A 26,003-nucleotide genomic window follows, 5' to 3' on the forward strand; every position below is an offset into this window, starting at 1 on the left:
CGCACATTTTTGCGCAATACGTGCAACTTCACATTTTAGCAGGTCTGACTACATATTACTGATTGGTGCACTACGTATTGTTGTGAACTTGGGACATCACAGCACTATGTTTATAGCATGTATGTATGGACAGCAAAACCTATAGCTATAGTGTTGAGTGCGAATATTTGTAATATAATTTTTTATCGTGAATATCGTCACTGAGAATTTGTGAATATTACAAATATAGTGCTATATATTCGTAATGACGAATATTCAATTTTTTTTTTATTTTTTTTTATTTTTTTTACACAGTACAATGGGAAGGCTTTGTCACAGCTTAGCAACATCCCTGGCAACCAATAGGAAAGTTACCTACCCCTTCACTATATAAATTACGACACTCCCCAGCAGCCATTTTGTGGAGTTTCATTGGAGAGAGAGAGGAACTTGAATACTCTGCTGTGCTTTTTCAAATTACATTCCAAATCGCATATAAATAATCCTGATAGTTAGTGTTAGATAGTAATAGGGAATTGTGTAGCTGAATAGCTGATAAGGTCCAGTGCAGGGTGTAGTGTAGGTTATAGAATTAGTTAGCTGAAATATATCATCCAGATAGTTAGTGCTAGATAGTGTAGGTTAGTAGGGAATACTGATGGGGTCCAATGCTGAGAATAGTTTGGCTGATAGTTTCCAGGGCAGGGTGTACTTTAGGTTAGATAGAGATATAGGATAGTGTAGAGTTTAGCTGTCTGTTTCATCCATCTGTGGAAAAAAAAAAGTCTTTTAGTCCTAGTGTTTTTTTGTCTTTGTGTAGTGATTTGTGTTTGCGTCTTTTGTCAGTGAAAAAATAAATCTTAGATTGTTAGTGTATTAGGGTTCATTTGGTCTAGTGATTATTGTCTGCGTTAGTGTCTGCGTCTTTTTTCTTTGAAAAAAAAAGTCCTTTATTGTTACTGTTTTAGTGTTTAGTTTGTGTAGGGATTAGTTTCTATGTCTTGTATCTTTTAAATAAAAAGATAAAAAAAAGTATTTTATTGTTAATGTGTTAGTGTTTAGTTTATGTAGGGTTTAGTTTCTGTGTCTTGCATCTGTTTAAAAAAAAAAGTCTTTGATTGTTAGTGTATTAGGGTTCAGTTGGTGTTGTGATTATTGTCAGCATCTTTTTCTTTGGAAAAAAAAAAAAAAGACTTTTACTGTTAGTGTGATGTTTCTAGTATATTTCATTTTATTTTTGCCCTATTGTCCCCATCCCAATAAAGTTTTTCCCAATTTCCCTAATTCTTTTCTTTATTTCTTGTTCTGCATATATAATATCAACAACACAGTATGAGTGCACGTGGGCGTTCAGGCAGGTGAGGTAAGGGAGTTGGTTCCAGTGCTGGACCGCTGCCAGCACAGGGCCGCTCCTCTACCCATGGAGGGACAGGTTCAAGTGTCAGGGGCTTCCGCCTCATTTGTGATTTCTTTGGGCATGGCAGCCGCCCCATTTCTACTTAGGATGCAGAGGCAGTAATGGCTATAGTGGCACAAGTCAGTGGCACAGAGTCCTCTGCCCCAGCTCTGAGCAGCAGCAGCAGCACTCTGCCTCCTTCAGGACCACCCCCAGCCCCCAAAATCTTCCCTGCTCCTGTTTGAGAGTGACAGTGAGAGGGACATCTTGGGGGAGGTAATGCAGGAGAGTGAATTGCAGTTCAGTCCTCCTCATGGTCAGGAACTTTTGGAAGGGATGGAGGAGGAGGAGGAGGGGGTATCACCTTTCAGTACCCTAGTGACATCCCTTCCAACTGGTGAAGGTGGTTTCATCCACAGAACCCCCGCACCTAGTCAGACCCAAGCATTAGCGAGTGGCCAGCAGAGCCAGGTCAGGGGCTCCACGTCTACAGTTCCCCTCAGTCCACCACAGGTTGGCCTTGGGTCTGACATATCAGGGGGCGAAGAGGAGGGTGACTCAGAATGGGTGCCACCTCCCTTGTCAAGTGACAGCAGCACTGATGAGAAAAGTAGGCACCTGAGGCAAACAGTGTGCCAGGTCACCAGTGAGCCCAGTGTCAGGGGCTCCACTGGTAATGGCAGCAGAAGGAGGCAGCAGCAGCAGCCACCTCCACTGAGTCCAAACAGGCGCAAGCCATCACCAGCCCATCTGACAGGAGGTCGGTGCATAAGTCGCCTGTTTGAGCTTACTTCACCCTGGCAGCAGACGATGTTGACAATTACCATATGTCAGCTGTGCCATGCCAGGGTGAGGAGAGGAAGGTCTGTTGCTCAGCTGGGTACCACTGCCCTTACCCTGCACAAGAGAATAAACCACTGGCGGGTAGTAGGAACAGATGCAGGGTGGTCGTAGCAGCGGCACCAGCAGTGCACAGGAGACAGCAGCTCCAGCCACTGTACTATAGCCACCCCAATACCTTCCAACAATGCATACCCACTCCCGAGCTCCCTCTCCTAGAGGTACTGGTACTGTAAGCCAGACTTCTTCCTCCACTGCACCCTCCTCTATCGCATCCACTGCCGTCCTTCGCCCCTGGGGACCGACGCGTGCGTTCACTCTATGGGCTCCTGGCAAGGGTTATCGCCCAACATCTGCTGCCTTTTAATATTGTGGACAGCAATCCATTCTGGCAGATGTTGGAGCAGGCCCAACCCAGATGGCATGTCCCCAGCCGCCATTTCTTTGCCAGGACCGGCATCCCTGCCCTACACCAGCACATTGAGGGATCCCCGGATCACAAAAATTAAAGAGAGAGAGAGTTTATTGGTTGGCCACCATTTTAGACCCTCGCTGCAAGGGGAAACTGGAGCAGTTCATCCCAGCCAGCTGGAGGGATGCCCGTATGCAAAGCCTGCGGCCTATCTGATCCTCCGGCTGGAGCAGGCAAACCCTGAGCCTCACGCTACAGTTCTCCCCGCCCATCTCACCCAGCAGGTGGCTGGCCCCAGCAGCACCAGCCGAGCAGATGACCTTATGGTTGAGATGAGGTTGTTCTACCAGTCTGCACGACCTAGTAGCAACAGCAACAGTAGTTACCACCAGCAGCTGGCCCGCATGGTGGCTGACTACATGGGGTCTGTCGGTGCTTCCGACCGCATGACCACCAATGACCCCATGGAGTACTGGGTTGCCAGGCTGGACACCTGCCGTGAGCTTGCTCAGTATGCGCTGGAGTTACTGTTTTGCCCCTCCTCCAGCTTGTGATCTGACATTCAGCGCGGCAGATAGGGGGTCACCAACAAGCTTCTGGATCGGCGGTGACTTCGATTCTGGGCGGTGAAGGGTCCCTTGTCCATCCATCTCCTTGTCTTTCCCTCCAAAACTACATTGTTTCTTAATCTTTTTATGCATTTAATCATGTATATATTTATTTATTTATTCATTTATTTATTTATGGACACATTTTTTAATGTATTTAATTACTAATTTATTGATATTTTTATATATTTATTACCTTTTTTTAATCATGTATTTCTATATTAATTTATTTATCGAGCCTTTAATTATTTCATATATTTATTTATGTATTTATATATTTATATTTTGAAGAATTTTTCTAATCATGTCTTTGTATATTAATTTATTTATCGATCTCTAAAATGTTTATATATTTATTTATTGACATATTTCTGTATTTACTAATTAGTTTAATCTTGTATTTGTAGGTTGATTTATTGATAGTTTGATTTTTAAATTTATTTATTTTTAGATACATTTGTATATAGTTGATTTTTTAGATAATGTATTTTAAAAATTACTTTATATATGGTTGAATAATTTTATATATGCAAATATTAATTTATTGATATATTTCTATATTTTTTAATTGTTTAAAACATGTATTTATACATTAACGGGCGCTATATTGGCACACACCGCTACGCACGCCGCCTGCACAAGTCTGCTCTCAGTTTCCATATCGGGCAGTTCGAGTCTGGAGCAGAACACTGCGGTAATGCAGCCTGCCTCACCGTGTGCTGATTCCTCCAAACCAGAGGGCAGTAGGAGTGGAGGGGTTTAGCAGTGGCTCTCTTATCCTCCTTTCCCCACCCATACACAATTGACGCCGCACACATGCCATGTTCCTGCCATCGGCAGCACCCAGCCGTCCTCTGCCGATCAGAGCACAGAAGCCAGTGATGAGCCAGCTTGCCTCGGCCCGGGTGTGGAAGTGTCCCCGGCTTTGCCACTGGGATTATTTCCCCTTCCTGTCGGTGATGACTCAGCCACGGTCCCCAGTTGCTGGTCGGGTGCTCGGCAGCTGCCACCAGTGCGCAGCCTGGATCATTGATCATATGTCAGGCTGCTGAATAAGCCTTTAGCTGTGATGCTTGACTACACACAGCGGGTAGTGTCACAGAACCCGGGCCATACATCACTAGGAAGGGGCTGACAGCCACCAGGGAGCACCGACACTGTCATCAAGCAGAGCAGAGTTAGTAGTCTGTTCTAAAACCACCTAGAACTTCAGATAAAGTTAATCCATAAAACGAATGCAGCTCTGCTTTATCTCTGTCGACTTAACATAGAAAATGAGATCCGGTAGGTTCATGAAAAACGTACAGCAGTCCGGTCCAATACTATTTTAGGTCTGGAGGGGGAGAGGAATGCAGGGCTTCCAGGTAGAGATGGGGTAGATAGATATATACATGTGGCTCATCCTAGTTAGGCCCAGCTATGTGTACTCCTGACACTACAGCGTTAGCATTTTCCATCTGCTGCTATCTGTCCTGATATTACAGAGTTAGGCCCAGCTATGTGTATGTCGTATAATACAGCGTTACCATTTAACAGCTGCCGCTGTCTGCCCTGATATTGCTAAGTTAGGCCCAGCTATGTGTATGCCCTATACTACAGCGTTATCTGTTATGTTCCTGCCGTGTTAGGTAAAGCTCTGTGTATGCTTTACACTACAACGTTAACATAGACGTGCTGCAGTCTGACCTGCTCCTGCTGAGTTTGGTCTAGCTAGGTGTAGGACTTATACTATGCCCTTAACAATTATCTGCTGCTGCTGTTTGCCCGGATCCTGCTGAGGACTGCCAGCATGGACCGCTTATTTGCCCTTGGACTTTACCAACTATTGACTATTAGAATTCTCTAACACTGGTGTGCATGCTTAATTTTCGACCATACGGTGCAACGTTTCGGCTCAACTGAGCCTTTCTCAAGCAAAGGTACAGATCAGGTGAAGGCAGATATAAAGACTGAATCAAATCATGTGATCTCACCACACCCAGTGGGCGTGTTACAAAAGTGACAATTGCACAAACATAATACAATACATAATACAGGTGTCAGGTAAGGCAAATGAAAAAATTACATGCATCAAGTATTAGCACATCTGGCTGTAAATACATCAATCCAACATACATGTATAACATTTGCATACGTGAACGGGCGGACCCACAGAACAGACACATAGAGAATGTAAACAGTCTGTGGATGCGTCCGGTGAGTGTAAAAAAACCAACCGAGGGAGGAGCGAAGGGATGATCCGGAAGATACATATTGACGGCGAGGGGTCCCAACTATGCGATCAGTGAACACTGTGCACATACCACTGGACTGGAGCGGCGTAACATCAACATCATGATGTTACGCCGCTCCAGTCCAGTGGTATGTGCACAGTGTTCACTGATCGCATAGTTGGGACCCCTCGCCGTCAATATGTATCTTCCGGATCATCCCTTCGCTCCTCCCTAGGTTGTTTTTTTTACACTCACCGGACGCATCCACAGACTGTTTACATTCTCTATGTGTCTGTTCTGTGGGTCCGCCCGTTCACGTATGCAAATGTTATACATGTATGTTGGATTGATGTATTTACAGCCAGATGTGCTAATACTTGATGCATGTAATTTTTTCATTTGCCTTACCTGACACCTGTATTATGTATTGTATTATGTTTGTTTAATTGTCACTTTTGTAACACGCCCACTGGGTGTGGTGAGATCACATGATTTGATTCAGTCTTTATATCTGCCTTCATCTGATCTGTACCTTTGCTTGAGAAAGGCTCAGTTGAGCCGAAACGTTGCACCGTATGGTCGATTAAAAGAAGCTTTTCACTTTCATCCTGCTGGAGTGCCGTCCTTTTTTCTGGATATATATATATATATATATATATATATATATATATATATATTATATATTAAGATTTGTTTGAATAAAATATAATCATGTGATCTTACGCTTCATTCACCAATTTTTTTATTTTTTTTTATATATTCTAATTTTGCTTTACTTGGGTTTCGGGCAGCCCTAGTTGTGGTTCTTACAAAAATTAGGTGGGGATGGCATGTGGGCTTCCCTTGTCAAAAGGTCTTGTGCAGTTAACATGACTGATTGAGGCCCCTAATTAAATTTTATTATTTAAAAATTGTATTGTTTGTTTTAATCAGGATAAAGGTTTGGACATGGTGTTGTCTGTTGTCCTGAACAGGATGCCTGACTTCCATGTTGAACTCTCCACATGGTTGGGTGTGACTGACAGCAGAACATCCTGTATGTTTGTGTGGTCTGAGCAATCGGATATTGGCCAGCTGAGCAGAAATGTACCTGTCTAGTGAAGTGACGGTATGGTATGGGGTGTAAAGCTGGTTCGCCTCCCCGTGGTGCACCCTGGGTAACTCTAAATAAACCAGCAAATACTGGTGGTAAGACAAAGAAAGCTTCTCCTGAGTCCTGAGCAAGATGACACAAACTCTAATCTATAGACTGTGTTTGTGTGTTGGGGGTATATAGTATGCGGCAGAAAAACGGATGTGCAATGTGCATGTAAGAGATATTTCTCTGCTGTACATGCATACATGCTACTGACAAAGTGCTGTGATGTCACAATAATACTTAGTGCATCAATCAGTAATATCTACTTAGACCTGATAAAAAGTGAAGTTATATGTATCGCAAAAAAAAAATTCGGATCTTAAGTGGGGATTTTTGTAATCACGAATATTTTAGAACACGCTATCTGCATACAAAGTGACTGGTCTGACATGCATGTGAAATCATCAAATACACTGCTGTAATGTCAAAATACTTACAGTGATCACTAGTTCTGTCTCACTGTTGTGGAAATTGCTTCCCACCATCTTTTCCAATCTTCTCAAACTTCGGATAGTTTGAAAATTGTTCCGAAATTAGGCCACTCCCATTGCACATTACACGGATATTAGTGTATGAAGCTAGTGAATTCGCGAATTAGAAATATTGTGAAATCGAATATTGCGCCTCTGCTACTTATCACTATTCAGTTACACTATATCACTATCTAACCTACACTGACTATCTCTTACTAACTACAGTGCTGCCCATAATTATTCATACCCCAGGCAAATTTTGACTTAAAGTTACCTTTATACAACCAACAAGTAATTTTTTAATGGGAAATGACATAGGTGTCTCCCAAAAGATAGTAAGACGATGTACAAGAGGCATTATTGTGAAAAAAAAAAATAAAAAAAAATTTCTCAGCTTTTATTTACATTTGAGCAAAAAGTGTCCAGTCCAAAATTATTCATACCCTTCTCAATAATCAATAGAAAAGTCTTTATTGGTTATTACAGCAATCAAACACTTCTTAAAATTGTAGACCAGCTTTTGCATGTCTCCACAGGTATTTTTGCCCATTCATTTTTAGCAATGAGCTCCAAATCTTTCAGGTTAGAGGGTCTTCTTGCCATCACCCTGATCTTTAGCTCCCTCCACAGATTCTTAATTGGATTCAAGTCTGGACTCTGGCTGGGCCACTCCAAAACGTTAATGTTGTTGTCTGCTAACCATTTCTTCACCACTTTTGCTGTAGGTTTTGGGTCATTGTCATGCTGACATGTCCACAGGTGCCCAAGGCCAAGTTTCTCTGCAGACTGCCTGATGTTGTCGTTGAGAATCCTCATGTATTGCTCTTTTTTCATGCTGCCGTTTACTGTGATTAGGTTCCCTGGTCCATTGGCTGAAAAACACCCCCAAAGCATTAGGTTCCCACCACCATGTTGACAGTGGGGGTGGTGTTCTTTGGGTTGAAGGGTTCTCCTTTTTTACACCAAATGAAGGAAACATCATTGTGACCAAACAATTAAATTTTTGTTTCATCTGACCATAACACTGAAGACCAGAAGTCTTCTTCTTTGTCCAGATGAGCTTCTGCAAAGGCCAAGCGAGCTTTTGTGTGCCTTATTTGGAGAAGTGGAACCCAGAAGTGTGCAGTGTCCGTTGGATTGTCTGCCTTGAGATATTGCCACCAGCAGAGCCCAGATTCACCAGGATGGCCTTGGTGGTGATCCTTGGATTCTTTTTCACCTCTCTAACTATCCTCCTGGCCAGCACAGGTGTCACTTTTAGCTCTCGACCATGTCCTTTGAGATTTTCCACAGTGAGGAACATCTTGTAATTTTTGCTTAAATGTAAATTAAAGCTGAGAATTATTATTATTTTTTTTTTTTAACACAATGATGCCACTTGTACATCGTCTTATTATCTTTTGGGAGACACCTATGTCATTTCCCATCAAAAAATTACTTGCTGGTTGAATAAAAGTAACTTTAAGTCAAAATTTGCCAGGGGTATGAATAATTATGGTCAGCACTGTATTTGTATTATATATATAAGCTAAGTAACTAACTATCTAATGTAATTAAACAGTAAAGCACAGAGCACAGCAGTGACACTGCTATCTCTCTCAGAACTCCATAAAACTACAGAAAATGGCTGCTGGGGAGGTTCTTATATAGTAAGGGGTAGGCAACTTTCCTATTGATTGATAGGGATGTTGCTAAGCTCAGACAAAGACATTGCAGCCTTCTCATTGGCCCACAAGCAAGAAGGAAATTTACTGTTTAAATTCTCGAATAGGCAAGATTTACGATTAAAATTTGGTATTCGAATATTCGCGCCCAACACTATTCATTACCAAAACTCTACAACTTCAAGCACATGTTTTTTTTAGGGTGGCCTATCATATGCTCTAATATAACTCTTCTCTTTTCTACATTATTCCTCATTCCCTTCATTATCAGTATTTCTCACAATACATATACTTAAATGCACTTCATATTTGTATATACGGATGTAGTAGAGTTAACACTCATGATTTATGAGACGTGTCACCTAAACTAAATGCGTTAAGCATACACCTTCAATTGCTTTCAATGGCTTTTGTCTCAAGATAACGCGATGAGTTAAGAAATTTGAGTTAAGTGTTTGAGTTCTAACCCTGCTATATCTGGACACAGATGCTGGCCAGTGACTGGCTTGTGCAACTTTACATATACTCTTTTATTTGGCTGGTCCATTGGGCAAAAAACAGGCACTGTTTAACTTTTCTATCATCCTTATATCCTCATAGATTGTAAGCTCTTGTGAGCAGGATCCTCATTTCTATTGTTTAAATTATTAATTAGTTTGTTACTTTCTAACATCTGATTTTGTTTTATATGTGAAGTTTGACTGTAAATGTTAGCCATATATACATAGAGATTATTATTATTTATCTGAATAAATTTGCAATTGAACCTCATATTGGAGAATACTTAGGCACTGATTTAACAAAATCGGTGAGTGGCTACTTTAGTGTTGATGGACCCTGCACTACCATAGCAGGTATTTAATTTATGAGAAGCTAAAGGTCTTATATAAGGTTATAATTTAAATGTCCTTGAACCAGACTGAAATGCATGGGACCTGGGAGCTGGCGCATATTTAAGCCATCATTTATGCCAGTTTATGGTGTAAATGATGATAAATGTGTCCGGGTGATGGCCCCTCCCCCTCACCCCATCACATCTTTGCCCCCTTTTCAGAAACTGGCAACAGATGTGCTAAAATGGCATTTGGAAATAAATGTAGTCATACTGGCATTTAAAAACTCACTAAACTGGGTTGTGCAACTTTTTAAACGCTAAATCAATTCTGATTTTACCCAGTAGTTCCCCCTAATGAAGAGCTCTGCTTCATTTTTTCTAGCCATATTTATTAATGGTGGGATAATCATGCAAGACCTCAAGACCTACTGTTGAACCCCCCTCAATCAACTAAGATCCATCTACACATTTTACTTGTAGTGAGATAAAATGTATTACCCAGTAGTCATTGAAAAATCAATAGGCAATGAGTAATGCCATATAGGTCATTGTGAGAATAACTCTGGCTTTTTAAAGGTCTGCTTTAAACAAATCCATTTAGTTAGAGAGATCCACCAAAAATAAGCTGATGATGGGAACCTCCTGCAATTAAATGTAGTCTGAAGGGGAACTTGGTAGGAAGTAGAGGTGAGCTAGTCACTTCCATAGAATCAGAATTCAGCCTGAACTTTTGGAAACGGTTTTATTCTATAGAATTAGAATTTTAGGAGACTCGATTCAAGAACATTTTTGGAAATGAAAGAGAAAAAGAAATAAAATGTTGTCTACAGCTTTTAAAGGCAATTGAAGCACTTTTGAATTGGGTTTCATTCAGAGGTCGATTTGGTCGAATGAGACCCTAAATAAATTTACAGAAAAGTACTCATCTATAGTAGGAAGCATTGAATTCCTCTGTAACACCACCACAGAAGAAATGAAGCAATCTTTGTAGCTGCTATCTACTCTATTATATAGTGGTACTAAAAACGGGACTGTTATCTCAGAATGTCCTAATAAACTCTTTGAAAATGTTTTATATTTTTTTTTTTCCTAAACCACAGCACACAGTTAAGATATGTGTCCTCAAGTCACATTCAAATTAGAAAAAAAAAAAAGATGAAATTGCAGCAGTATCAATGCACCTGCAGTTGGAAACCTTGGATGGAACAAGTTACAAATTTATGATTAACAAAAGCTCGTTTACATCAGGTAAATATCGGTCTGATATTTTATGCCAGAAAACAAATCTTCCCGGGTGTGCTCTTTGCTATATCCTCCTAGTCATTCAGTCAGCAGAAGCACACAACGGGGAGAAAGAAACTAATTTTATCCTATATTAACAAACAAATCCAAAAAGCGTTAGACACACAAAATTACTGCGGCTTTGGTCTGTTTTTTAGTATCAGATTAAATCAATACTTAACTGCAAATCACAGTTTTAACACCTGTATTGCTGGATGCCTGCTCAACCTTTTCCCTTATATTAATCTTGGTAGCAATGTTTTTTTTTTTCCCAACTTGCCCATACAATTTTTTTCTTGGTATTAATATACTGTGTTATATTTGTTGCTTAGATTTCATTTCTTGGAAAGAAAAAGCGCTCCGTGTGGTGTTTGTGGCTAGACACATGCCAGAGAAAGATTAGCGAATGTTAACTCTTAATATGTCTTTAGAGACTGTAGAGCTCTAGCTGCCAGTTGCTATCATGAAACCTATCCATCTCCAATTCCTGGAATCATTTCAAGTCCACATTTAGTATCAGAGAGTTTTGTTTTAAAACATTTGCCCAGGAGGATATGCCATAGCATGTCACTTTACAAGGATGTTGTCTTCATACAGAGATGAGTCCCAGGCCTCATGTTTGGTGCAGATAAATACTGTTGAGTACATATTTAAGGTATATAGAAAATGACGGATAATTATAATTATGATTTGCCAATCACGAATCCTCCTGTTAGTAATCAGCAAACTATTGCATGTTTATTAAGAATAAATTAAAGTTTTCCGAGACCAACCAGCCCTATACTTATTGCTGTTTTTGGTGCATGCAGTTTGTACTTTGAAGGACCTATACTTTTTGCATATGTACAGTATATTTCTATTGACTATGCATTGTGGTATGTACATGATCATACAGATATGTATACTTCCATGTTTCATATTACTCTAAGATGAGTGTCTCTTGATAACTTTAAAAGAAATCATCACTATAATTCAGGACTATTATCTTAAGAAATATGTAAGTAGATCCGCATTAAACGTGCAGTGTCCTACTCTGTGCCAGTAGTGGGGCCCTGTGTCTATTTGTATGCTAGCCTATTCACAGGCTGGTAAACAAACAGTACACCCTAGTCACCACTGGATGGTGCTAGGATATTATATATAAGGGATATGCTAGTTACAAGAAGGGAGAAGGTGGAATAGAGACAGAGAGAGTTAGTGATGTGTGATGAGGGAAGTCAGACATGTCCACCATCTACAGTAGCTGCCCAATTAGCCCCATGGCTCTGGCCAAGCTGAGGGAGTTTGGAGAAGATATCAGAAGCTACTTAGCACAAACCAGAGTAAACTTGATATAGAGCAAGTCTAGTGAAGGTATCAGAAATATTAGCTAATGGACTCCACAGCACCAGTGACTGGGAGAAGCCTTAAAGCACCTGGACACAACCTGACAACTAAGCGCAAAGTTGTTTGTTACCACATTCCTCTATGGACAGTGTGGATCTGTATTTGAAGGCAACCAGTATGGAGCAGAGGATTGATGCCTGCTGTTAGGGAGACACCCCTCTAGGTTGCAGTAAACAAGTAATAATTATATTATATCCAGTAGACAGCTGGATATGTTAGCAAGTGAATCAGTGAGTACCGATAAAAAGGACTCTCATACCAGCTAAAGGAAGCCTGTTAGGACCAGAAACTGAGCCTGTTAATTGGAATAGCAGCACAAGTAAAGATCTGAAGTGACTATGCTTTATGTGGATGATAACTACCTCTGTCATGTCAATAATCTGTACAAGTACCTCAAGGCAATTGGATCAGAATTGACTCCTCTACATTTCTACACCTCCTTTGCATCCAAGGGTGCTGGCCTCATGTACACCAGAGACCCTGCCTCCCCAGCACCTTAAAAAACATAATACTTAGGGCACCTCAACCACCATCTGGCAGGTGACCCTAGACAACAGAGTGCGCCTCGAAGGAACTGGTGTTGTCCTTCCATTCACTGCATGTTGGCACAGGGAGCTCTGCTAACTGTGAGTAAACAACACCTATCGGCCCACCATAGCTCACATATTGCCCCTGGGGCCTGATCGCTACATAAGGAGTGTAGATGGCTATTTTTTCCTGCCGCCCTCCATTCACTCACTGTCAGCACTCATAGCTGCACTGAGATAGACAGTCCAGACTGTTGTGCCATGCTAACATAATGGATAGGAGCCCTGTGCATATACATAGCAGTCCTGACAATGGATAGGAGCAGGACAATTGTGATCTGTACTCCTTTTGTGCAGCATTACTTAGATATTACAGCAGATAATAGTTCAAGATCTTGGTGATAGATTCCATAAAAGGAAAAAAAAAAAAACTTAAAAGGGTTGTGTCACTTCAGCAAATAGCATTTGTCATGTAGAGAAAGTTAATCCAAGCCACTTACTAATGTATTGTGATTATCCATATTGCTTCCTTTGCTGGCTGGATTATTTTTTCTATCACATTAAACACTGCTTGTTTCCATGGTAACGACATGCACCAGCCTATGTGAGTTCCCATAAAAAGCACCAGCCTATGTGAGTTCCCACAGTCCCTGCCACCAGAGAGGCTGGAAGTGTTTCCTACAGTGTGTGAGCACGGCCACCATTTATGGATTGCAGGATAGTCATAACCATGGAAATGAGCAGTGTATAATGCGATGGAAAAATGAATCAGTCAGAGGACTTAATGTAAAATCTATAACTCCCCTGCCTACCATGTGGCAATAATAAAACTTTGAGCCTATGCACCTCTCAGACACTAGGGTTTTTGAGTGAATACTATCCCTCCATCATAGTCATGGTCATATATGTAGAAGGAGGTGTTATGCAGGTGCCGCCTCTCTCCTCTCGGTGGGCACAGCTTCTGGAATATTTAACTTGTTTTCCCTTCAGAATCCTCTTGTTCCCTTCCAATGGACAAGGCCACTAAGGCTGTGCAGCTCTGCCCACTACACACAAGCTAAGGCTACTTTCACACTAGCGTTTTGGCTTTCCATTTGTGAGATCCATCTTTGGCTCTCACAAGCGGTCCAAAATGGATCAGTTCTTATATGCATTTTATATTTCCATGCATTCTAAATGGAAAAGGATCCACTCAGAATGCATCAGTTTGCCTCCGTTCAGTCACCATTCCGCTCTGGAGGCGGACACCAAAACGCTGCCTGCAATGTTTTTCTGTCCGTCCTGACACACAATGTAAGTCAAAGGGGGAGGATCCGTTCCGCCAATAGTAAACTCTTTAGGATATTTATTGAACCTTCCCATATAGGGAGGTGCCTGAGCAATAGTTTCCATTCTTCTAGTTTCCTGAAAAGGTGCACTACTTCTCATGTTTCTACCATTTACCAACCTATTCCTGATTATACCCTTCGCCTCCTGACATGACCTCTGCATGATATCCATGCTGACCCAGAACTGCCTGCCCTGACCCTCATACTGACTTTAGATTGCACAAACTCTGTCTACCTTGCCCTTGGTTTATTCTTGACTATAGTTTTACATGACTCCTTGATGTTTTGCAACAGTGTCTCTTGACCTTTTCATTGGGTTTGCAGTCTGCTCTTAGAGGTTGCAGCTTGCTTTCTCCTCTGTAGCTATATAAGGGTTAACGCCTTTGAGAGTAGATCCAAATCAAATCCGTTCACTAGACACAGCTGATCCACATTCACTTTATAACAAAAGGTTTTAGTCATGATTTTAATGACATTTGTAGTTGTTTCAATCATATTAGATGAGAAAACTTTTGAAAACAAATTTCACAGCAGATTTGATGAATCTGACCTTCTAATTACCATCAAATACATATCATAAATACTTCACATGGATTTCTTTTGGAAATCTGTGTTATATTTAGAGCCTAAAAGATTTTTTTCACTGTCAACCCTTATGTCGGGTTAATTAGACATTTACCACAAATAAGATCCAACCCCTGGGAATTTTATTGATTCTGTGAGAATGAGTAAGACGTAATAAACATTTTCTCCACTAGATGCTCTTCTTAAATACAGAATGGCATAATCCAGAAGATCATTTTAATTTAAATCCCTTCCCATCATAGACATTTTAGCCATCTTTCTAAAGGCCTAACAGAGCTTTTTGGATCTACATTATGAAATGAGTTGATACTGCTTCACTGGTACCAGTAGTTGTGGTTAACGCCTTCATAACTTGCTCTGTACATATTAGGGATTTAAAGATGGCGCCATAGCCGTTGGGTGTCTGCTCTTTTAAATACCAAGCGCTGAAGCGGAGCCAGTGATCTATGACAATGACATTTAACCCCTCAGTTGCTGTGGCCAATTGTGACCATGGCATGTGAACAGTCTTTTTTCCAGTAGCACTACACTTATAGGGACAAATGGCTCCCCTGTGCTGAGATCGATGGGGCTGTCTGGTTGTTATAGCATCCTCTGGCCTTGTGAAGACTTTGAGGCCTGTCACAGTGAAGTTTCGGCCATGCATGGCTTGATAGGAGTGTAGTGACTCTCCCAGAAGCTGCAATGTTAAATCATTACAGTCTATGGAATAAGTGAGTGCATGTACCCTAGGAGGACCTAAAATAAAAAGGACTCTCATACCAGCTAAAGGAAGCCTGTTAGGACCAGAAACTGAGCCTGTTAATTGGAATAGCAGCACAAGTAAAGATCTGAAGTGACTATGCTTTATGTGGATGATAACTACCTCTGTCATGTCAATAATCTGTACAAGTACCTCAAGGCAATTGCTTAAAGGGAACCTGTCACCGGGATTTTGTGTATAGCGCTGAGGACATGGGTTACTAGATGGCTGCTGGCACATCCGCAATACCCAGTCCCCATAGCTCTGTGTGCTTTTATTGTGTTAAAAAAACGGTTTGATACATATGCAAATTAACCTGAGATGAGTCCTGTCCCCGACTCATCTCACACACAGGACTCATCTCAGGTTAATTTGCATATGTATCAAACCATTTTTTTTACACAATAAAAGCACACAGAGCTATGGGGACTGGGTATTGTGGATGTGCTAGCGGCGATCTAGTAACCCATGTCCTCAGCTCTATACACAAAATCCCAGTGACAGGTTCCCTTTAAGTAAAAGTTCCAGTTATTGATCAGAACTGACTCCTCTACATTTGCACACCTCCTTTGCACCCAAGGGTGCTGGCCTCATGTACACCAGAGACCCTGCCTCCCCAGCAACTTAAAAAAACATTCCACTAAGGGCACCTCAACCACCATCTGGCAGGAGTCCCTGGACAACAGAGTGTGCCTCGAAGGAACTTAGCTGGTACCCAGGACCTTTCCTCCGGTCCATAGCCTTTACAGTGCACCAGGTACCAGGGCCAGCGCTTCCATATAGGCAAGGGGGGCAATTGCCCTCGGGCTTCCAGGTCCTTAGGGGCCCCCCAGCCTACCACCCGACACTGGCCGGTCCTGAGCCGTTTTTTTGTGAGGCCTCGCACTGGTGGGGGCGATCTGGCTCCAGAAGGTGGGCCCCTGGCGGCGGGGGCAGCAGGTCACAGGGAGATGAAAGCTTCCATTGTGAAAGCGTTCATCTCCATAGTCATCTGTATCGCCATCCTCAGGACAGCGATACAGATGCCTGTGCTGCGGGGCAGGGGAGGGAGAGCTGTCTCCCTTCCCTGTTCTTCTGATAGGCTGCGGGCCTTGTGTCGGCATCCTATCAGAGGCTGGTGCAGGCGGCATGATGACGTCATTGCACTGCCTAAACCGTACAGGACGGGACACAGGCAGGAAGAAGCCTTGATACTGGCACATGGGGGGAGCGGGAGGCACTTGATACTGGCACATGGGGGTGGGGAGTTTGGCACTTGACACTTGCACATGGGGGTGTTTGGAACTTGATACTGGCACATGGGGTGGTTTGGGACTTGATACTGCCGCATGGGGGGTTGGCACTTGATACTGGCACAATGGGGGGTTGGCACTTGATACTGGCACATGGGGGTGTTGGCACTTGATCCTTGCATATGGGGGGTTTGGCACTAGATACTGGCACATGGGGGGTTTGGCACTTGATACTGGCACATAGAGGGGTTTGGCACTTGATGCTGGCACGTGGGGGGGGGGAGAGACACTTGTTACTGGCACATGGGGGACATGGAGAGGCACTTGTTACTGGCACAAGGGGGGGTTTGGCACTTGATACTGGCACATTATTATGGGGCACTATGGGGGCTTCTATTGAGGCCACAAAGAAGGGGGATTTTATATAGGGGCTCTGTGTAGTACTAGTATTATCAGAGGTATTATCTGTTTCTGCAGTATAGTATTGGGGAGCACAGCAGCACAGTATTGGGGGTAGTAGAATGATTTTTCCAGAATATGGGAGGATGATGTAAAAGTAGTAAACTAAGATTTTTTGTTGTCGTCAAACTGCAGAGACAGAAAATGTCGACAAAATGATGGTCTGGTCTGAAGATCTGAAAGGAGAAGATGAGGACAGAGAACATCTACATCAAATGAGACGTCACTGGATGTAAGAGGTATGGGGTGCTGTATTTCTGTAGTAATGGGGGGGAACTTAACGTCAGCAAGTGTCGTGTGGGGGGAGTACCCCCTATTGTATTTTGCCCCAGGGCCCCATTTCACCTAGAATCGGCTCTGTAAAGAGTTATGAACTCTCCTAACAGCCAAGATCTTGGAAACCACAAACTCCTCAGAATCATTAACCAGTAGCGGCGGCGGAGTGGACTGTGAAGGAACAACAGGGGCAATATGTTTTTTTAAGCAGAGATTTCTGGAAGACGTCATGGATGTGGAAAGATTCGGGCAGCTTCGACCTAAAAGATACTGGATTAATTACCGCCATAATCTCTTACGGACCTATAAAGGGGCACATTTTTAGAAGATAGCCACACCTTCTCCCCAACCTGAAAAACCATCCCCTTTGAACGTTTCTTATTTGCTTTGATTTTTTGTTTTTTTTTAGCTTTTTTTAGGTTCAACTGAACCCGAGCCCAAACTGTGCACAGTTCTGACAAGACCTTATCCGCCTCGGGGTTAGACTAGGAGATTGATGACCCAGAATGAAAATGAGGATGGAAACCATAATTACAAAATAATTGGGAGACACCAGCGGAGGAATTAACATGGTTGTTTATCGCAAATTCTGCCAAAGGAAGGTATTTAACCCATAATTGTTGATCGGAGATGTTTTACCTGAGAAACTGTTCCACGGACTGATTAAGTCGCTCCGTCTGCCCGTTACTCTCAGGATGATAGGCAGACAAGAAAGACAATGAGATTTGGCACCTCTGAAAAGAAGGCTCTCCAAAATCTAGACACAAACTCAACACCCCTATCAGATACAATGTTCTTGGGAATACCATGCAAACGTACAATTTGTTCTACAAATACAGAAGCCAGAGTCTTAGCATTAGGAAGCTTAGCAAGAGGAACAAAATGGAAATAGAGGAAAACCATCTTACTGAACCTATCAACCACTACCCAAACCACAGTTTTACCCTCTGCAGGTGGCAGGTCCGTGATGAAATCCATAGAACTATGAGACCAGAATCTACTGGGAATGGGTAGGGGTCGCAAATCACCATCAGGGCGAGTAGTAGGGGTTTTAGACTTGGCAAACACCTCGCAGGCCAACACATAGGACTTGACATCCTTAAATAGGATGGGCCACCAGTAAGACCTTGATACCAGCTCTTTAGTACTCTCGATACTAGGAGGCCACACCAAAACAAATTCATGACACTCACCCAACAGCCGGAGATGGAATTGTTCGGGGACAAACAACCTATCCAATGGTGTGGATGTCGGGCCAGATGTTGTTCTGCCTTAATAAGAGCCGTAAGATCTTGGGACACAGCTGCTAAAAAGACATTAGCTGGCAATATGGTTTCAGGCGGTGCGTCCATAGGCTTAAATGCACAAAAACTCAGAGATAGAGCATCTGCCTTCACGTTCTTACTTCTTGGCCTGAAAGTGATGGAGAAATTAAAACATGTAAAAATCAATGCCCACCTGGCTTGATGGGCATTAAACCTCTTAGCAGACTTAAGAAACATCAGATTTTTGTGATCAGTAACAACGGTAGCACAATGTTTAGCCCCCTCAAGAAAATGCCTCCACTCCTCAAACACCCATTTAATGGCCAGCAATTCACGATTCACCACGTCATAATTTCTCTCGGTTGGAGAAAATTTTCAATTTTCTATTTAAGTGTAGAAGGACGTGGAAAGAGGTAAGCGAACTGAGCCTCTAGGAGCAGGTGCAATGCCCCCCCTGCTCTTAGAGGCTCATTTGCATATCATAAAAGTTTGTTTTTCAAAATAACGGCGGTACATAGTGACATGGGACTAATATAGTTATGTTCAGCTGACATTAGCACATCACTAATGTCAGTCAGGTTTATACCCGTTTTTCTGATGACAGAAACACTTTAAAGGTGTTGTTTTTCACTTCAGCAAATGTAATTTATCATGTAGAGTAAGTTAATACAAGACACTAATATATTATTATCCATATTACTTCCTTTGCTGGCTTGATTCAGTTTTCCATCACACTTCTTGTTTTCATGGTTACAACCACCATGCATTCTAGCAGCAGTGGCCTTGCTTACACACTGTAGGAAAAGTTCCGACCTCTCTGATGGCCAGGACCACAAGAGTGTACAAACTGTAAACTGGCACTGTTGTCTATAGTGTGCAAGCATGGCCACCACTGCTGGATTGCAGAGTGGTCATAACTGGTGATGGACGAACATCTGCCGGGACGGTTCGTGAACGTGATCGCGCGAACACGATCAAATGTTCGCGAACTGCTAGTTCGCGGCGGGTCCCATTCATTTTAATGGCAGGCGAACCTGGAAAACCTTCAGATCATATTTGCAGCCAAGAAATAATTACTAGAAGTGCACAAATAGTCCCACAAAATGGACAGTGACATACCAGATATATTATTTAAATTTACATAACAGAATATGACAGGCGTAAATATCTCCATATGTTCGCATGTTTGGCAATTTGCCAACGCGCAAAGTTCGCAGCGAAACGACCGCCAGGCAAACAGCAAGGCCATCTCTAGTCATAACTAGTGTTGAGTGAAGCGAGTTTCGGATCATAGACAACATCGTTTGCATGCTGTAAGGAGAACCGTCTTTCTACAGCATTCAAATGTATGGGTTCCAGCGATCTGAAATTTGTAATCACCAAAGTCTTGCGTCTTCAATTTTTAAAATTGAAACTAATTTTAAAACTTCAATCCGAAGTCGGCTTCAGTACTGAGATACCAGCCAGTGCAGAAGCTGACTTCGCAATCTAGTTTTAAAATTGGTTTTAAATGAAATATTTGATGGCCAAAGTTCTTCACGAAGTCTCGCAAGACTTCAGAGATAACAAATTACACTTCACCGGAGCCAATACATTTGAATGCTGTACAGAGACGGGTCTCCGTACAGCATTCAGATGAAGCTATGATTCGAAGCTTGCTTCAAGCAACACTAGTTGTAACCATAGAAATGAGTAGTGTATAATGTGTATAATAGAAAATGAATCATGACAGTTAAGGAAGCAATATGGATAATAACAATACATCAGTAACTGGCTACTTACTTCAAAGATAAGATTGATAACATCTGGCAGGTAATAATCCCCCAGTCCCCAACCAGCATCGATCTCCCTCCCTCAAACACTTTCTCTTGTTCTCTCATTTGACTCTATAACAGAAGAAGTCTCTAGGATCATCTCTTTTTCTCAAATGAGTACCTGAAGTGGCAATCCTAGTCCCTCACACCTCCTCCAGTCCTTCTTACCAGTTGTCATTCACCTAATTACTATATTAAACCTCTCTCTCTCTCTCTCTCTCTCGTCTGGCATGTTTCCATCTTCTTATAAAGATTCTGTCATAACCCCACTACTATAAAAAAAAATCTCTTGAATCTGTGATTCTAACTACCTACCTGTCTCTAATGTCCCCTTCATCTTTAAACTCCTGAAACGTCTGATCTGCTCTCAGCTACTAAGTGACTACTTTTCAAACTCTCCACTTTACCTTTTACAGTCTGACTTTCGCTCTGTACACTTAAACTGAAACTGCCCTTACCAAAGTAACGGTTTTCTGACAGTGAAAGGTGTGGCAGCTACTCTCTACTGATTTGAATTGATCTCTCTGCAGCATTTGATATTGTAGACCACAAACTTCTCCTCACAGTGGTCTAATATATTGGACTCAAGGTCACTGCTCTTTCTTGGCTTTCCTCCCATCTCTCTGGCCAGTTCTACTTCCTCTCATCATCCTCTTGATGGTAGGATTCCTCAGGGTTCAGTTCTAGGTGCTGTCCTGTTTTCTCTCTACACAGCCCCTGTCAGACAGTCCATCAACATTTTTTTTTTTAAAGTACTATCTTTATGATGATTACACACAGCTATACACTTCATCCCATGATTTCACTCCATCCTCCATAATTTGAACCTCTCACTCCCATCTTCAAGATTTTTCTTGAGCTGCACCACCTCTCTGGAATGCACTGCTCCAGGACAATCAGGTTAATTCCCAACTTCTTTAATTTTAAATATACCTTAAAAACATATATTTTTAGGGATTCTTATTATATTCCCCATTTACCCCAACCCTCATTCTTAAAAACCAAACATCATTTTCTGTCTGTAACCCCCACACTAATGCATTAGCTCATACAGTTCCATCTTCACTACTCTATTTAGTACAAAGATGGCTGGACCACTTTAGAAAACAATTGATTATACTTTGTGCTACCCCTATTTCTTCATAGATTGTAAGTTCTTGCGAGCAGGGCCAGTGTTTAATTGGTATATTAGCCTGTAATCCTGTGATTTCTTTTAATTTGTATGCACACCTTCTAAATTGCAAAGCACTGCAGAATATTGTGGTGTTATATAAATAAAGATTATTATTGTCTATGGTTTGAAAAAGATTTAGAGATTATGCCAAAATGTCTGTTGCCAGCACAAATGTTTAATGTAAGGATGGAACACATCCAAAAAGATAGAGAATTGTCTAAAAGAGAAGAGTTAACTTAAGGACAAAAAGGTAATTTGTAAAACCCTAAATAGTCTACTATCAGAAATGATTTATTACTAAAGTATCCTAAATATTTATTTTTATTTAACGTAATTTAAAGAAATACTGAGTCTGAATTTTCAGATGTTGAATATTTCGAATAAAGCAAATAACATTTAAAGCAAAACATCTCCATCTTATATCCACAGGGGGAAAAATATTAAAAGGATAAACAAGATGTTTGTGTTGAGCTACCAAGTACTTACGAGAAGAGAACACATACTATAGAACATGCTATAAAATGGTTCAAAAGGTTAAATGTACAAAAATTGCTGAAATAGACTGCACTGACCTCAAAAACTTTAATATAAAGGAATCAGCAAGCTATTAGACATAATTTCAAAAAGTAAAATGGGGCTAAAAGCAAATAGCTGCCTTCTTATATCAGATACATATAGATAAAATATAGTTTATTAAACTTGTGATAAATAAAATCTAAATCTTTAGCTAGGTAAAATATCCTAGACTTTAATTTAAATAATTTACTACTTTGATATCCCATTATGCCCCTGCATAGTATTCTGTTTAGATGAGCAATTGAAGTTACAAATATTTTCTCTGAAACCCCAAATTGGAAACTGGTCAATTTATTTATATTTTTAACACCAGAGATGAGCGAATCAACTGAACATGAATCAAACATGAATCAAATGGATCAACTTGCAGAATAATAGGCTGAACTGATTTGGACAAATGTCTTATTCCAGCCTTATATACTATGTTACTATGTAAATTATTTATGACTTTTCAAAAAGATTGTAATTTTTGTGAATCTGAAACTTTTCTAATTTGTCCCACACAAGTCTCTCAAAATGGTGGCAACTAGTGATGGATGAATATTGGCAGGACGGCCCACGAACGCGAATGCGCGTTTGCGCTCAAATGTTTACGAACAGTGTGTTCGCAGCGGGCACCATAGACTTGAATGGTAGGCGAACCTGAAAACCCTTCAGGTCATATTTGCAGCCACCAAATAATTACTAGAAGTGCACAAATAGTCCCACAACATGGACAGTAACATATCAGATGTATTACAGTTGCAAGAAAAAAGTATGTGAACCCTTTGGAATTATATGGATTTCTGCACAAATTGGTCATAAAATGTGATCTGATCTTCAACTAAGTCGCAACAATAGACAATCACAGTCTGCTTAAACTAATGATACACAAAGAATTAAATGTTACCATGTTTTTATTAAACACACCATGTAAACATTCACAGTGCAGGTGGAAAAAGTATGTTAACCTCTAGACTAATGACATCTCCAAGAGCTAATTGGAGTGAGGTGTCAGCCAACTAAACTGGAGTCCAATCAATGAGATGAGATTGGAGACATTTGTTACAGCTGCCCTTCCCTATAAAAAACACACACCAGTTCTGGGTTTGCTTTTTACAAGAAACATTGCCTGATATGAATGATGCCTCACACAAAAGAGCTCTCAGAAGACCTACGATTAAGAATTGTTGACTTGCATAAAGCTGGAAAGGGTTATAAAAGTATCTCCAAAAGCCTTGCTGTTCATCAGTCCACGGTAAGACAAATTTTCTATAAATGGAGAAAGTTCAGCACTGCTGCTACTCTCCTTAGGAGTGGCCGTCCTGTAAAGATGACTGCAAGAGCACAGTGCAGACTGCTCAATGAGGTGAAGAAGAATCCTAGAGTGTCATCTAAAGACTTACAAAAGTATCTGGCATATGCTATCCCTGCTAGTCAATTTACGATACGTAAAACACTAAACAAGAATGGATTTCATGGGAGGATACCATAGAGGAAGCCACTGCTGTCCAAAAAAAAAACATTGCTGCACGTTTACAGTTTGCACATGTACACCTGGATGTTACACAACAGTACTGGCAAAATATTCTGTGGACAGATGAAACCAAAGTTGAGTTGTTTGGAAGAAATATACGATTGAGATGCTGTGGCATGACCTCAAGAAAGCGATTCACACCAGACACCCAAGAATATTGCTGACCTGAAACCGTTCTGTAAAGAGGAATGGTCAAGAATTACTCCTGACCATTGTGTATGTCTGATCTGCAACTACAGGAAACGTTTGGTTGAAGTTATTGCTGCCAAAAGAAGGTTCAACCAGTTATTAAATCCAAGGGTTCACATACTTTTTCCACCTGCACTGTGACTGTTTACATGGTGTGTTCAATAAAAACATGGTAACATTTAATTTTTTGTGTGTTATTAGTTTAAGCAGACTGTGATTGTCTATTGTTGTGACTTAGATGAAGATCAGATCACATTTTATGACCAATTTGTGCAGAAATCCGTATCATTCCAATGGGTTCACATACTTTTTCTTGCAACTGTATTCAATTTTGCAATCTCCAATCATTGTTTTTTACAATGCGACATATCGGGAATGCAATTTTCGCGTATGCGCATGCGCAAATTAGACGCGGCCTACTACAGCAACTGGTTTCCAACAGACCGAAGTTGGATGCGATCAGAAAAGATGGTTGGCAACAATTTTTGCAACGTTGAGATGGAACTTCTCACTGTAAGTAATTGGACAGTGTATTTGATTACATTTCACATGCACGTTAGAACAATCGCTGTATATGCAGATTGAGTGCTTAAAAAAGCGCCATTGCGAAAATCCCTAATGATGCGATTTTTTTTTTTTTCGCGGTACACACAACTTCATATTTTAAAGGTTTCATGAGATATTAGCAAATGGTGCACTAAGTATTGTTGTGAGAACTTGTGACATCACAGCAATTTTTTTGGGGGGGCAAATGGTAAATCACACCAGTAAAATTATTGGTTCCAGTAGCCCTTGGCACTTTGTGTAGCTGTGTTAATATAGAAAAACCGCAAGCAAATTCTGCACTACCTAACTGCACTATATAGAAAGTATATTATTGGTATATAACACCCCTGCTTCAATCAGTTTTTTGGGGGGAAACTGGTAAATCACACCAGTAGAAATGATTTATTCCAATAGCGTTTGTCACTATCTGTAGTTTCGGTAACGCAGCAAAACCACAAACAAATGCTGCACTATTCAAATGCACGATATAGAAAGTATATTATTGGTATATAACACCCCTACCTCTATCCGTTTTTTGGGGGGACAAGTGGTAAATCACACCTGTAGAAATTATTTGTTCCAATAGCGTTTGTCACTCTGTGTGGCTGCAGTATCGCAGCAGAACCACACACAACTGCTGCACAATACAATTGCATACTTTTTTAGTAAAGGTCTAGAGTTATTGGACCTACTAGTGAATTATCTCAGTGGTCTCTAGTTATATATATACTAAACTGAGTATGCCTTCTTATATTTAAGTTAAGATTTAGCTTTTATTAATATCTTCTAAAATAAGTGAGACAATAGAGTGTAATGAACTCCTGCGCTATATAGGCAGGGAGGATAGGGTCTATATATGCAGAATAGGCCTAGTTAAGTTCCTAGTGAATAGGGGGGTATTGGGAAGGAGCCTACTAAGGAGGCCAGTGACTCACCCTGAGCGCTCACCCTACTTGGCCTAGTCTTATGAGTATGAATACCTCAATGACTGTAGTCGGGGCACTCGTCCTTAGAAGGACGACCCCCAGCCTCAGGAACCTCGGGCCTATACTATAATTCCCTATGCTCTTACCTCCCTAGTGGATCTTTTCTGTACCATCATCCGACGAGTTTCGCCAGGTAGGGACTTGGCTCTTCAGGGATATGGATGTCGGGGCTGTGCACCTGTTTTCATCTTGCGGCAGTGGCAATCTAATAATGCTCTTGCGTCTCTTTTAAATGCGTGCTGCTCCACCCACAGTTAGGTTGACTAACAGGCCCCATGTGTGCGCTGCACGTTGGTTACTCCCCCCACGATTACATGTCAAATCCAAACGGAGACAATGTCACGAGGTACCGCCTCCTTACAAGGCCGGGCTCACTGTGCTCCGTTACTAGCCGGAAGTGACATGGTTCGTGGGCGTGATTGGTTGCTATGGGGACCTAGCACTGCGTCCCCGGCTGATCCTCCGTACAGCAAGACTTTGTTTATGATCACTACGTGTCATTTTGGGCTCGGCTTTTATTTGAGGGAAGAAGGTGAGGTTCACACTAACTAACTACCAAGGAA

At 41.4% G+C, this 26,003-nt stretch overlaps 1 long non-coding RNA gene across 1 annotated transcript in view; it reads right to left on the reverse strand.

The window, feature by feature from the left end:
• Nucleotides 1-26,003, reverse strand: part of LOC122919669 — an 86,217-nt gene that overhangs the window by 54,277 nt on the left and 5,937 nt on the right. The window contains exon 2 of the long non-coding RNA XR_006386819.1: nt 18,568-18,787. This is a non-coding gene — a long non-coding RNA (uncharacterized LOC122919669). The remainder of the gene's footprint in view (nt 1-18,567; nt 18,788-26,003) is intronic.

Source organism: Bufo gargarizans, chromosome 9 (genome assembly GCF_014858855.1).
Source record: "Bufo gargarizans isolate SCDJY-AF-19 chromosome 9, ASM1485885v1, whole genome shotgun sequence".
Lineage (NCBI taxonomy): Eukaryota > Metazoa > Chordata > Amphibia > Anura > Bufonidae > Bufo > Bufo gargarizans.